The sequence below is a fragment of the Haematobia irritans genome, chromosome 3 (genome assembly GCF_050003625.1).
Source record: "Haematobia irritans isolate KBUSLIRL chromosome 3, ASM5000362v1, whole genome shotgun sequence".
NCBI classification, from domain to species: Eukaryota; Metazoa; Arthropoda; class Insecta; order Diptera; family Muscidae; genus Haematobia; species Haematobia irritans.
Genome location: NC_134399.1, coordinates 157,338,020 through 157,351,932, shown reverse-complemented (window position 1 = coordinate 157,351,932; position 13,913 = coordinate 157,338,020). Strand labels below are relative to the sequence as shown.

General features: G+C 24.6%; 1 protein-coding gene across 2 annotated transcripts in view; it reads left to right on the top strand.

Moving 5' to 3' along the window:
• mgl (low-density lipoprotein receptor-related protein megalin) overlaps positions 1-13,913 on the top strand; it is a 752,690-nt gene that overhangs the window by 366,098 nt on the left and 372,679 nt on the right. The window lies entirely within an intron of this gene.

Sequence of the window (13,913 nt, the reverse complement as noted above, 5' to 3'; positions counted from 1 at the left end):
ATTACTGAGGTGGGATAATCCACCGCTGAAAAACTTTTTGGTGTTCGGTCGTAGCAGGAATCGAACCCACGACCTTGTGTATGCAAGGCGGGCATGCTAACCATTGCACCACGGTGACTCCCGGCCTTATACTAACACCACGTTGCAAATTTCAACCGGATCGGATGAATTTTACTCCTCCAAGGGGCTCCGGAGATCAAATCTGGGGAACGGTTTATATGGGGGCTATATATAATTATGGACCGATATGGACCAATTCTTGCATGGCTGTTAGAGACCATATACTAACACCAAGTACAAAATTTCAACCGGATCGGATGAATTTTGCTCCTCTAAGAGGCTCCGGAAGTCAAATCTGGGGATCGGCTTATATGGGGGCTATATATAATTATGGACCGATATGGATCAATTTTGTCATGGTTGTTAGATACCACATTCTAACACCACGTACCAAATTTAAATCGGATCGGATGACTTTTGCTCCTCTAAGAGGCTCCGGAGGTCAAATCTGGGGATCGGTTTATATGGGGGCTATATATAATTATGGGCCGATGTGGACCAATTTTTGCATGGTCATTAGAGAACATATACCAACACCATGTACCAAATTTCAGCCGGATCGGATGAAATTTGCTTCTCTAAGAGGCTCCGGAGGTCAAATCTGGGGATCGGTTTATATGGGGGCTATATATAATTATGGGCCGATGTGGACCAATTTTTGCATGGTCATTACAGAACATATACCAACACCATGTACCAAATTTCAGCCGGAATCGATGAAATTTGCTTCTCTTAGAGGCTCAGAAAGCCAAATCGGGGGATCGGTTTATATGGGGGCTATATATAATTATGGACCGATGTGGACCAATGTTTGCATGGTTGTTAGAGACTATATACAAACACCATGTACCAAATTTCAGCCGGATCGGATGAAATTTGCTTCTCTTAGAGCAATCGCAAGCCAAATTTGGGGGTCCGTTTATATGGGGGCTATACGTATAAGTGGACCGGTATAGCCCATTTGCAATACCATCCGACCTACATCAATAGCAACTACTTGTGCCAAGTTTCAAGTCGATAGCTTGTTTCGTTCGGAAGTTAGCGTGTTTCGTTCGGAAGTTAGCATGCTCAGATCGACTCAGAATTTCACCCGGACCAAGAATATATATACTTTATGAGGTCTTAGAGCAATATTTCGATGTGTTACAAACGGAATGACAAAGTTAATATACCCCCATCCTATGGTGGAGGGTATAAAAACACTTTGTACCAGATTTCATTGAAATCGGTTAATAAATGCGACCGGAATCCTGCGAACACCAAATACATGGACGGACGGAAGGACACCAAGGGCTAGATCGACTCAGGAGATGATTCGGTATATATTTTATGGGGTCTAAAATCAATATTTCTGGTACGCACATTTTATGGCAGATCAAAGTTATTATACCCTGACCACTATGTGGTTTAGGGTATAAAAATTATATTTGTATGGTTTTCAGGGGAAAATTGTCATTAATTTTGAATTCTTCTCACAAACATCCCACTGACTTATCAATTCCCTGTGTATGCATAAAATAAAATGACTATAGAACGTGTAGCATATAAGGTCCTTAGTTACATACTTTACATCGTTATAACAGACCCCAAAAAAATAACAAAAACCGAAATGAATTTCCTTATGAGCATAAGCAAAACGCACATGTCAAATATTATGATATGAAAGGAAGTTACTTTCATGAAAATAATCATCATCATTATGATATGCAGACCACAAACATGACCTGTTTCAAGTAACCAAGAATATGTTCACAAATTCTACTGAATCGTAGATAGCATATTCAAAATACTATGGAAATGAGTAACCAACGTAACTAGATGAAAAACTTATACAATTATAGATAACACATAAGTTGAACGAATTAGGTTGATAAGGGACATGCAGGGCAAAGGAAATTTGTATAAAGGGGGAGCAAAGGAAAAATTTTGCCACCAATAAATATAACAATTTTGCCCATAGCCTAAGTTGCTAGTTACTTATTTTGTTAAACATTTATTATAATTTGTAATTATAATAAATATTTTAATAAATAAATAAATAACAATTTTGTTATAAATACTGGATAGTTGAAAAAAAAACTTTCGTATTTCTTATTAAAATTATTTATTTTTTCTTTCGTACCATTTAGGACATGATTCTCCAAAAAAAAGAGAATTCTTTGAATCCGTCACAAAAAAAAATAATAATCTTTCGAAATTGCTTTTTTTTTGCTTACAATTTTTTCTTTGCCACCCTAATATACCACTCCACCTACACCCTGTATTGTGTGCTTCAGAAACCAAAAACATTAGCAGTTTGTAGACAGATATTTGTTCAGAATTTGTTACAGAACTATTCAAATAGCATAACATCAGACAGAGTCACTAAGTATGTTAGTCATGTCCTTCGTACCTCATATCCGTTTCCTTGTCTGTCTGTGTGGCATTATGAATGAATGAATGAGTGAGTAAGTACATGTGAGTGTGTGTGTAAATGTGTGAATGTGGTATTTATAATGTGGTCATAAAGGTTGTGCGTATATTTCTCTTTGTCTCTGCCAGTGTGGGAATGCCTAAGTTAGACAGTTTGTCCAAAACGAAAAGTTTTTTTTTTAGTTATCTATTTGTTGAAATATATCTACAAAAAAAAACCAAGAAAAAAATAATAATTTCACATAAAATGTAAATTTAGTTTTTAAATTTAACTTTGGAAATGTAAAATTAACTTTTAAATGTTAGCAATAATCCTTTCATATTGTAACACTAATATGCTAATGTAAAAGAAAATTAAATCATTTTATTTTAAATGCTCCAAATAACGATATTAACTTAGGCATAAATATTAGAAATTCACCATATATGTTATAAAGAAGCCAATATACATCAGAGAGAGGAAACGAAATAAACATATATTTCATAAAAAGCAAAGAAATTTAACATTCCGTTTTGTATGAAAATAACATAAAAAAAACATTTTTATGAAATGCTATGCTATGCAATTCAAAAAATTATATAAAAATTAATTTAGTAAGATTTTATTTTAAAAATAAAAAAGATCTTTAATATTTACGTAAAATTAGAAAATAAAACTCTTACTGCTTGAGTCTCCAAGTATGTGGTACAATTTTCTACTGAAATAAAATTTTAACACAATTTTCTCTAGAAATAAAATTTTGACAAAATTTTCTACAGAAATAAAATTTTGACAAAATTTTCTATAGAAATAAAATTTTGACAAAAATTTCTATAGAAATAAAATTTTGACAAAATTTCCAAAGAAATAAAATTTTGACAAATTTTTCAAAGAAATAAAATTTTGACAAAATTTTCTATAGAAATAAAATTTAGACAAAATTTTCTATAGAAATAAAATTTTGACAAAAATTTCTATAGAAATAAAATTTTGACAAAATTTTCTATAGAAATAAAATTTTGATAAAAATTTCCATAGAAATAAAATTTTGACAAAAATTTCTATAGAAATAAAATTTTGACAAAAATTTCTATAGAAATAAAATTTTGACAAAATTTTCTATAGAAATGAAAAGTTTGATAAAATTTTCTATTGAAATTTAAGTGTGCAAAAATTTCTACAAATATAAAATTTTGACAAAATTTTTTATAGCAATAAAATTTGGAACAATTTTCTATAGAAATAAAATTTTTTCTAAATTTTCTATAGAAATATTTTTTTTTTTTAAGTTTTCTATAGATATAAATTTTTTTTCTATATTTTCTATAGAAATAAAATTTTGACAAAATTTTCTATAGAAATAAAATTTTGACAAAATTTTCTATAGAAATAAAATTTTGACAAAATTTTCTATAGAAATAAAATTTTGACAAAATTTTCTATAGAAATAAAATTTTGACAAACATTTCTATAGAAATAAAATTTTGAAAAAAAAAAATTTCCAAAGAAATAAAATTTTGACAAAATTTTCTATAGAAATGAAAAGTTTGATATTGAATTTTCTATTGAAATAAAAGTGTGCAAAAATTTCTACAAATATAAAATTTTTACAAAATTTTTCACAGAAATAAAATTTGGCATAATTTTCTATAGAAATATTTTATTTTTCTAAATTTTCTATAGAAATAAAATTTTTACAAAATTTTCTATAGAAATAAAATTATGACAAAAGTTTCTATAGAAAAAAAAATGATAAAATTTTCTATAGAAATAAAATTTTGACGAAATTTTCTATAGAAATTAAATTTTCACAATATTTTTATGGTAATAAAATTTGGCAAAATTTTCTATAGAAATAAAACTTTGTCGACATTTTCTACAGAAATAAAAGTTTGACAAAATTTTCTATGGAAATGAAAAGTTTGATAAAATTTTCATTAAAATAAAGGTGTGCAAAAATTTCTACAAATATAAAATGTCGACAAAATTTTCTATAGCAATAAAATTTGGCACAATTTTCTATAGAAATAATTTTTTTTTCTAACTTTTCTATACAAATAGTTTTTTCTAAATTTTCTATAGAAATAAAATATTTACAAAATTTTATATAGAAATAAAATTTAGAAAAATTTTCTATAGAAATAAAATTTTAACAAAATTTTTTTGTAGAAATAAAATTTGGAAAAACTTTTTATAGAAATAAAATTTTGCCAAAATTTTCTATAGAAATAAAATTTTGCCAAAATTTTCTATAGAAATAAAATTTTGGTAAAATTTTCTATAAAAATAAAATTTTGACAAAATTTACTATAAAAATAAAATTTTGACAAAATTTTCTAAGGAAAAAATTTTGATAAAATTTTCGATAGAAATAAAATTTTGACGAAATTTTCCATAAAAATAAAGTTTTGACTATTTTTTCTGTAGAAATAAAATATCGTCGTTTTTTGGGGGAAAATCGGCATTTGCTATTTTTTAAGTACAAAAATGCTGATAAATCGGCAAAATTGGCAGCCCTGCTTATCATACATGAACATTATAAATATGCTGAAGAGAAGTTATACCCATATGCTCTCAAACCCAAGAGATCACTAAGCCATGGCGCAAGGCTAACGAAGGTCTACCACAAATTATTTTTTTTAAATAATGTTTTATGACCAAGAGACAGATCATCTATGTACATAAATTGACATCAATAGATTGCTAATTAAGGCCAATAGCTGAATTGTCATATGTGGACTCTAGTCCTTGAATTATAATCTCTTTAACGAAATATTTGATATTTTTGCATATGTGTAAATCACTCGTTACAAAGAAATGAATTTCGTAACACACATAAACCCATCCATACAAATGAAAATAGTTTACACCCACATACTTAAGAGGATGGAGAGGGATGCAAAAGAAAACAAAATTGCTGTATATTTCCATCGTTATGACTATGTAAACGTTTGCTAAACATTTGTTGTTGCAATAGTGCTGAATTGAGATGATATTCACCATAGGGTTGCCTCAGTGTGTGTGTGTGAGTGCAAGAGTGAGAAATGCGATATGCATTCAAATCTTAGAAATGGAATTTTCTATTCATTGTATTTGAAGAGAAGACCATTTCCTTTCTCCTCTACACCCCGGTACAACAGTTTGTTTTCTAGGCAAATACTTTAGTATGCGGCAGTTTTGTGGCCACTTGAAGTTGGCTGGCTGGCTCGATGGCTGGCTGGCATTCATTCATATGCATAAAAGGGACGAATAATGGAAGAAGTAGAACACCGGACTACTTGGAAATCATTTAAAATGTTTAGTTTGAAATTGCAAAAGGAGCTGGGTTTTTTCTTCTCTCTCGCGCGCTCTATCTCTATCTCTCCCTCTTGATTTGCTTTAATGGTAAAGGGTCAAGGCTTTTTTAAAGTTTTCCAACGATTTAAAATTACATTAGAAAATCTCAATTTTTGCCACAGAAAAGTATTGCAAACCACAAGAAACTTTTAAATCTCTCGATTTGAATATAAACGATTTAGAAAGATTGGGGAAAATGACTTAATTTGTTTTAAGCATTCCAAAAAACAAAAGTTTTTCAACGCTCAAAGATCTCTTTGTGCATATATTTTATTTGCAAACCAGCATATTTTCAACTTTGATTTGATATTTGTGACTAAGTTTTAGTTCTACTTTCTTATTTTCTTTTTAAATTGGCTTGAAACGTTTTTTTGTTTATTTTTCCAACATCTATTCTTTGACAACTTTTTAGTTTTCCTTGTCCCCAAAAACTCTTTTGTTTATCAAAAAGTTTTGCCTAACTAAAATGAAATGAAAAACTTTAGCTTAATTATACAATTACTTTGCGAATATCCGTAGAAGATAAAATGTCGCATATGTTTCTTGAGTTTTGGTAAAAGTGAAAAAGACAAAATCAAAATAGCAAAACGACTACACTCAAAAAAAAAATAAAGTTTATTTCGACCTTCCCTTAAAGATTGTGATATTTTTTCTTGAGTTTTAGTAAAATTGAAAAAGAAAAATCCCACGAGATAAACAAATTAACTACACTAAAAAAAGACTTTAGATGGATCCATAAATTCTGACCCGCCCTTAAGAATTGTGATATTGATTCCAGGACATAGATGGGGCTGCTTTAAAATAAACAACAATTTTTAGGACTCTTTTTTTCTATCTAGCATTTAATCTAGGCTCTAACAGATTAACATTAGGATACAAATCTTGTTTATCGAATATTCACCTAAATAAAATTCAGTTTAGAAATCCAAATTTTAACGGAAATAAAAATCCTCTCAAAAAGGAAGACCCCTAGGGTACTGAAACCAATTTGAAACTATTTTAGATCATGGAAATTATTAAGTTTTAATTAAAATTTCTCCTTTATAGTTTCCTTGACTTTTTATACACAAATAAAATATAAAGATTTTCTAAAATTTTAAATTTTTCATAAAATTATTCAGAATTTTTTTTTAAATTTGTAAACTTTGGCATAAATGCACCCATCTTGAACTTCGTAATTTTGCAATTTTTAACACCAATTGTTCACCACTGTGGTATCAGAATAGAATGAATAGTCTAAGTGAGCCTGATACATAGGGCCTAACACCAATTGCCATAAAAAATTCGGTTTTTTCGAATTTGAATTGAATTTCGGGTTCTTGCTGATGGTCATGATAAATTAAATTTTTCATATAAAAATTCGATGTTTTCAGTATTTGATGGCATTTTTAAGGTAGTGACGAATTTAGATGTAATCTTCGTATGGCGTTAAATATATTTTTTTTCCATTTTGAACTCCAAAAAAAAAAAAATAGAATTTGAATGGAATTTTCGAATGTTTGGTGATGGTTGCCATAAAACAAATCATATCTTTTTTGTCAGTATCTGGAGGGAATTTTTAGGGCAGTGACGAATTTTACTTCATTCAGCATTACTATGATGTTATGAGATGTGAACAAACAAAGTGGTTAGCGAAAAATTAAAAAATTCACTTTGCATGAAATTCTAATGTATGGTAACCACGGTTGCCACAGTTGGTAGAATTCTACCAAAAATGGTAGATTTTCTACTGTTTGGTAGATTGGTAGAATTATTGATGTTTTGGTAGATTGTGCAAAATATTCCCCTGCAACATATTTCCTTCAGGAATAAAACTTAGGACAAACTAAAAATAAAGTTTCGACAAAATTTTTTATGGAAATAACATTTTGACAAAATTTTCTTCAAAAATAACGTTTCGACAAAATTGTCTGTAGAAATAAAATTTTCACCGAATTTTCTATAGGAATTGGATTTCGGCAAAATTTTTTAAGGATAAAAAATTTTGACCAAATTTTCTAAAGAAGTAAAATGTTAACATAATTTTCTATAGAAATAAAAATCTAGACAAAATTTTCTATAAAAATAAAATTTAGACAAAATTTCATTTCAATAGAAATAAAATTTTGACAAAATTTTCTAAAAAATACAATTTTGGCAGAAATTTCGATAGAAATAAAAGTTTAGACAAAATTTTCTATAAAAATAAAATTTCTACAAAATTTTCTATATAAATCAAATTTTGAGAAAATTTCGTAAAGAAATAAAATTTTGACAAAATTTTCTATAAAATTAAAATCTTGCCAAAATTTTCTATAATTTTTTTTTTATTTTCTATCAAAATAAAATTTTGACAAAATTTTCTATAGAAATAAAATTTTTACAAAATTTTCTATAGAAATAAAATTTTGATAAAATTTGCTATATGAATAAAATTTTGACAAATGTTTCTAAGGAAATAAAATTTTTACAAAATGTTCTATAGAAATAAAAATTTAGACAAAATTTTCCATAAAAATAAAATTTCGACTAAATTTTCTATAGAAATAAAATTTTGCCAAAATTTTCTATAAAAATAAATTTTGACAAAATTTTCTATAGAAATAAAATTTTGACAAAATTTTCTATAGAAACAGAATTTTGACAAAATTTTCTATAGAAATAAAATTTTGACAAATGTTTCTAAAGAAATAAAATTTTGACAAGATTTTCTATAGAAATAAGAATTTAGACAAAATTTTCTATATAAATAAAATTTCGACAAAATTTTTTATAAAAATACAATTTTGACAACATTTTCTATAAGAATAAAATTTTGACAAAAATTTTTGTAAAAATACAGTTTCGACAAAATTTTCTGTAGATGTGAAATTTCGACAAAATTTTCTTTAAAAATAAAGTTTCGACAAAATTTTCTGTATAAATAAAATGTTCGCCGAATTTTTTATAGGAATTAAATTTCGGCAAAATTTTTTAAACATATAAAATTTTGACCGAATTTTCTATAGAAAAAAATAAGACAAAACTTTCTATAAAAATTAAATTTTGACAAAATTTTCTATAGAAATAAAAATTTAGACAAAATTTTCTATAGAAATACAATTCTGAAAAAATGTCCTAAAGAAATGTAATTTTGACAAAATTTTCTATAAAAATAAAATTTTGACAAAAATTTCTAAGAAATAAAATTTTGACAAAATTTTCCTTAGAAATAATATTTTGACAAAATTTTCTACAGAAATAAAATTTTTACAAAATCTTCTAAAGAATTAAAGTTTTGACAAAATTGTCTATAGAAATAAAAATCTAGACAAAAACTTCTATAAAAATAAAATTTCGACAAAATTTCATTTCAATAGAAATAAAATTTTGACAAAATTTTCTAAAAAATAAAATTTTGGCAGAAGTTTCGATAGAAATGAAAATTTAGACAAAATTTTTTATAGAAATAAAAATGTAGAGAAAATTTTCTATAAAAATAAAATTTCGACAAAATTTTTTATAAAAATACAATTTTGACAACATTTTCTATAAGAATAAAATTTTGACAAACATTTTTGTAAAAATACAGTTTCGACAAAATTTTCTTTAAAAATAAAGTTTCGACAAAATTTTCTGTATAAATAAAATGTTCGCCGAATTTTTTATAGGAATTAAATTTCGGCAAAATTTTTTAAACATATAAAATTTTGACCAAATTTTCTATAGAAAAAAATAAGACAAAATTTTCTATAAAAATTAAATTTTGACAAAATATGCTATAGAAATAAAAATTTAGACAAAATTTTCTATAAAAATAAAATTTCTACAAAATTTTCTATAGAAATACAATTCTGAAAAAAATTCCTAAAGAAATGTAATTTTGACAAAATTTTCTATAAAAATAAAATTTTGACAAAAATTTCTAAGAAATAAAATTTTGACAAAATTTTCTAAAGAAATAAAGTTTTGACAAAATTGTCTATAGAAATAAAAATTTAGACAAAATTTTCTATAAAATTAAAATTTCGACATAAGTTCATTTCAGTAGAAAATTTGACGAAAATTTCTAAAGAAATAAAATGTTGACAAAATTTCATTTCAATAGAAATAAATTTTGACAAAATTTTCTAAAAAACGTAGACAAAATCTCTATAAAAATAAAATTTCGACAAAATTTTCTATAGGAATAAAATTTTGAGAAAATTTCCCAAAAAAAAAAATAAAATTTTGACAAAATTTTCTTTAAAAATAAAATTTTGAAAAAAAAAAATTGCAGAAATAAAAACGTAGACAAAATTTTCTATAAAAATAAAATTTTAACAAAATTTTCTATAGGAATAACAATTTTCTATAGGAATAAAATTTCGGAAATTGTTTTAAAGATATTAAATTTTAACCAATTTTCTAAAAAAATAAAATTTAGACAAAAATTTCTATAGAAATAAAAATAAGGCAAATTTTTCTATAAAAAAATATTTCGACAAAATTTCAAAATTTCTACAAAATTTTTAAAATTTTCAAAATTTTGACAAAATTTTCTATAGAAATAAAATTTTGACAAAATTTTCTATAGAAATAAAATTTTGACAAAATTTTCTATAGAAATAAAATTTTGACAAAATTTGCTATAGGAAAAAAATTTTGACAAAATTTTCTAAAGAAATAAAATTTTGACAAAATTTTCTATAGAAATAAAAATTGTGACAAAATTTTTTATAAAAATAAAAATGTAGTCAAAATTTTCTATAAAAATAAAATTTCGACAAAATTTCGTTGCAGTAGAAATAAAATTTTTACGAACATTTCTCGAGAAATAAAAGTTTGACAAAATTTTCTGTAGAAATAATATTATGACAAAATTTTCTAAAGAAATAAAGTTTTGACAAAAATTTCTATAAAAATAAAATTTTGACACAATTTTCTATAGAAATACAATTCTGAAAAAATTTCCTAAAGAAATGTAATTTTGACAAAATTTTCTATAAAAATAAAATTTTGACAAAAATTTCTAAGAAATAAAGTTTTTACAAAATTTTCTTTAGAAATAATATTTTGACAAAATTCTCTACAGAAAAAAAAATTTGACAAAATTTTCTAAAGAAATAAAGTTTTGACAAAATTGTCTATAGAAATAAAATTTCGACAAAATTTCATTTCAATAGAAAATTTTGACAAAATTTTCTAAAAAATAAAATTTTGGCAGAAGTTTCGATAGAAATGAAAATTTGGACAAATTTTCTATAAAAATAAAATTTCTACAAAATTTTCTATATAAATCAAATTTTGAGAAAATTTCGTAAAGAAATAAAATTTTGACAAAATTTTATATAAAATTAAAATCTTGCCAAAATTTTCTATAAAAATAAAATTTTGACAAAATTTTCTATAGAAATAAAATTTTTACAAAATTTTCTATAGAAATAAAATTTTGATAAAATTTGCTATAGAAATAACATTTTGACAAAATTTGCTATAGGAATAAAATTTTGACGAATGTTTCTAAAGAAATAAAATTTTTACAAAATGTTCTATAGAAATAAAAATTTAGACAAAATTTTCTATAAAAATAAAATTTTGACAAAATTTTCTATAGAAATAACATTTTGCCAAAATTTTCTATAAAAATAAATTTTGACAAAATTTTCTATAGAAATAAAATTTTGACAAAATTTTCTATAGAAATAGAATTTTGACAAATGTTTCTAAAGAAATAAAAATTTGACAAGATTTTCTATAGAAATAAGAACTTAGACAAAATTTTCTATAAAAATAAAATTTCGACAAAATTTTTTATAAAAATACAATTTTGACAACATTTTCTATAAGAATAAAATTTTGACAAAAATTTTTGTAAAAATACAGTTTCGATAAAATTTTCTGTAGATGTGAAATTTCGACAAAATTTTCTTTAAAAATAAAGTTTCGACAAAATTTTCTGTATAAATAAAATGTTCGCCGAATTTTTTATAGGAATTAGGTTAGGTTAGGTTAGGTGGCAGCCCGATGTATCAGGCTCACTTAGACTATTCAGTCCATTGTGATACCACATTGGTGAACTTCTCTCTTATCACTGAGTTCTGCCCGATTCCATGTTAAGCTCAATGACAAGGGACCTCCTTTTTATAGCCGAGTCCGAACGGCGTTCCACATTGCAGTGAAACCACTTAGAGAAGCCCTCGAAACCCTCAGAAATGTCACCAGCATTACTGAGGTGGGATAATCCACCGCTGAAAAACTTTTTGGTGTTCGGTCTTAGCAGGAATCGAACCCACGACCTTGTGTATGCAAGGCGGGCATGCTAACCATTGCACCACGGTGGCTCCCTTTATAGGAATTAAATTTCGGCAAAATTTTTTAAACATATAAAATTTTGACCAAATTTTCTATAGAAAAAAATAAGACAAAATTTTCTATAAAAATTAAATTTTGACAAAATTTTATATAGAAATAAAAATTTAGACAAAATTTTCTGTAAAAATAAAATTTCTACAAAATTTTCTATAGAAATACAATTCTGAAAAAAATTCCTAAAGAAATATAATTTTGACAAAATTTTCTATAAAAATAAAATTTTGACAAAAAGTTCTAAGAAATAAAATGTTGACAAAATTTTCTTTAGAAATAATATTTTGACAAAATGTTCTACAGAAATAAAATTTTGACAAAATTTTCTAAAGAAATAAAGTTTCGACAAAATTGTCTATAGAAATAAAAATTTAGACAAAATTTTCTATAAAAATAAAATTTCGACATAAGTTCATTTCAGTAGAAAATTTGACGAAAATTTCTAAAGAAATAAAATGTTGACAAAATTTCATTTCAATAGAAATAAATTTTGACAAAATTTTCTAAAAAAACTTAGACAAAATGTCTATAAAAATAAAATTTCGACAAAATTTTCTATAGGAATAAAATTTTGAGAAAATTTCCTAAAAAAAATAAAATTTTGACAAAATTTTCTTTAAAAATAAAATTTTGAAAAAAAAAATTACAGAAGTAAAAACGTAGACAAAATTTTCTATAAAAATAAAATTTTGACAAAATTTTCTATAGGAATAACAATTTTCTATAGGAATAAAATTTCGGAAATTGTTTTAAAGATATTAAATTTTAACCAATTTTCTAAAAAAATAAAATTTAGACAAAAATTTCTATAGAAATAAAAATAAGGCAAATTTTTCTATAAAAAAATATTTCGACAAAATTTCAAAATTTCTACAAAATTTTTAAAATTTTCAAAATTTTGACAAAATTTTCTATAGAAATAAAATTTTGACAAAATTTTCTATAGAAATAAAATTTTGACAAAATTTGCTATAGGGAAAAAATTTTGACAAAATTTTCTAAAGAAATAAAATTTTGACAAAATTTTCTATAGAAATAAAATTTTGACAAAAGTTTCTATAGAAATAAAAATTGTGACAAAATTTTTTATAGAAATAAAAATGTAGACAAAATTTTCTATAAAAATAAAATTTCTACAAAATTTCGTTTCAGTAGAAATAAAATTTTTACGAAAATTTCTCAAGAAATAAAAGTTTGACAAAATTTTCTGTAGAAATAATATTATGACAAAATTTTCTAAAGAAATAAAGTTTTGACAAAAATTTCTATAAAAATAAAATTTTGACACAATTTTGACCAAATTTTCTATACAAATAAAATTTTGACAAAAATTTCTGTTGAAAAAAAATTTCAATACATTTTGACAAAATTTTCTGTAGGGATAAAATTTTGACAAAATTTCATCTCAGTAGAAATAAAATTTTGACGAAAATTTCTAAAGAAATATAATTTTGACAAAAATTTCTATAAAAATAAAATTTTGACAAATTTAACCAAGACCGTACTGTTATGGAAAGCCATTACTCCCAAACGCATGGTAATGTTCGCGGTATTGCCCGTGCTACATTTTTTCCTCCATTATCTTTCCTATTAGGTCAATAGTTTTTTCTGTGTATATACGGAATCTTATAGGGACCATAAGAATATGACCGTGCCAGGACTTTTAAACTTCAAGCAAAACTTTTTCCAAGAATTTTTATTATAACAACAACATATTGCAAGAATATAAATAGGCAAAAATGCAAAATAAAATAACACACAAAAACTTATATTTGAAAGAAAGGTTAGCTTAGGTTTTAAACTGAAAGAAAATGTTGAT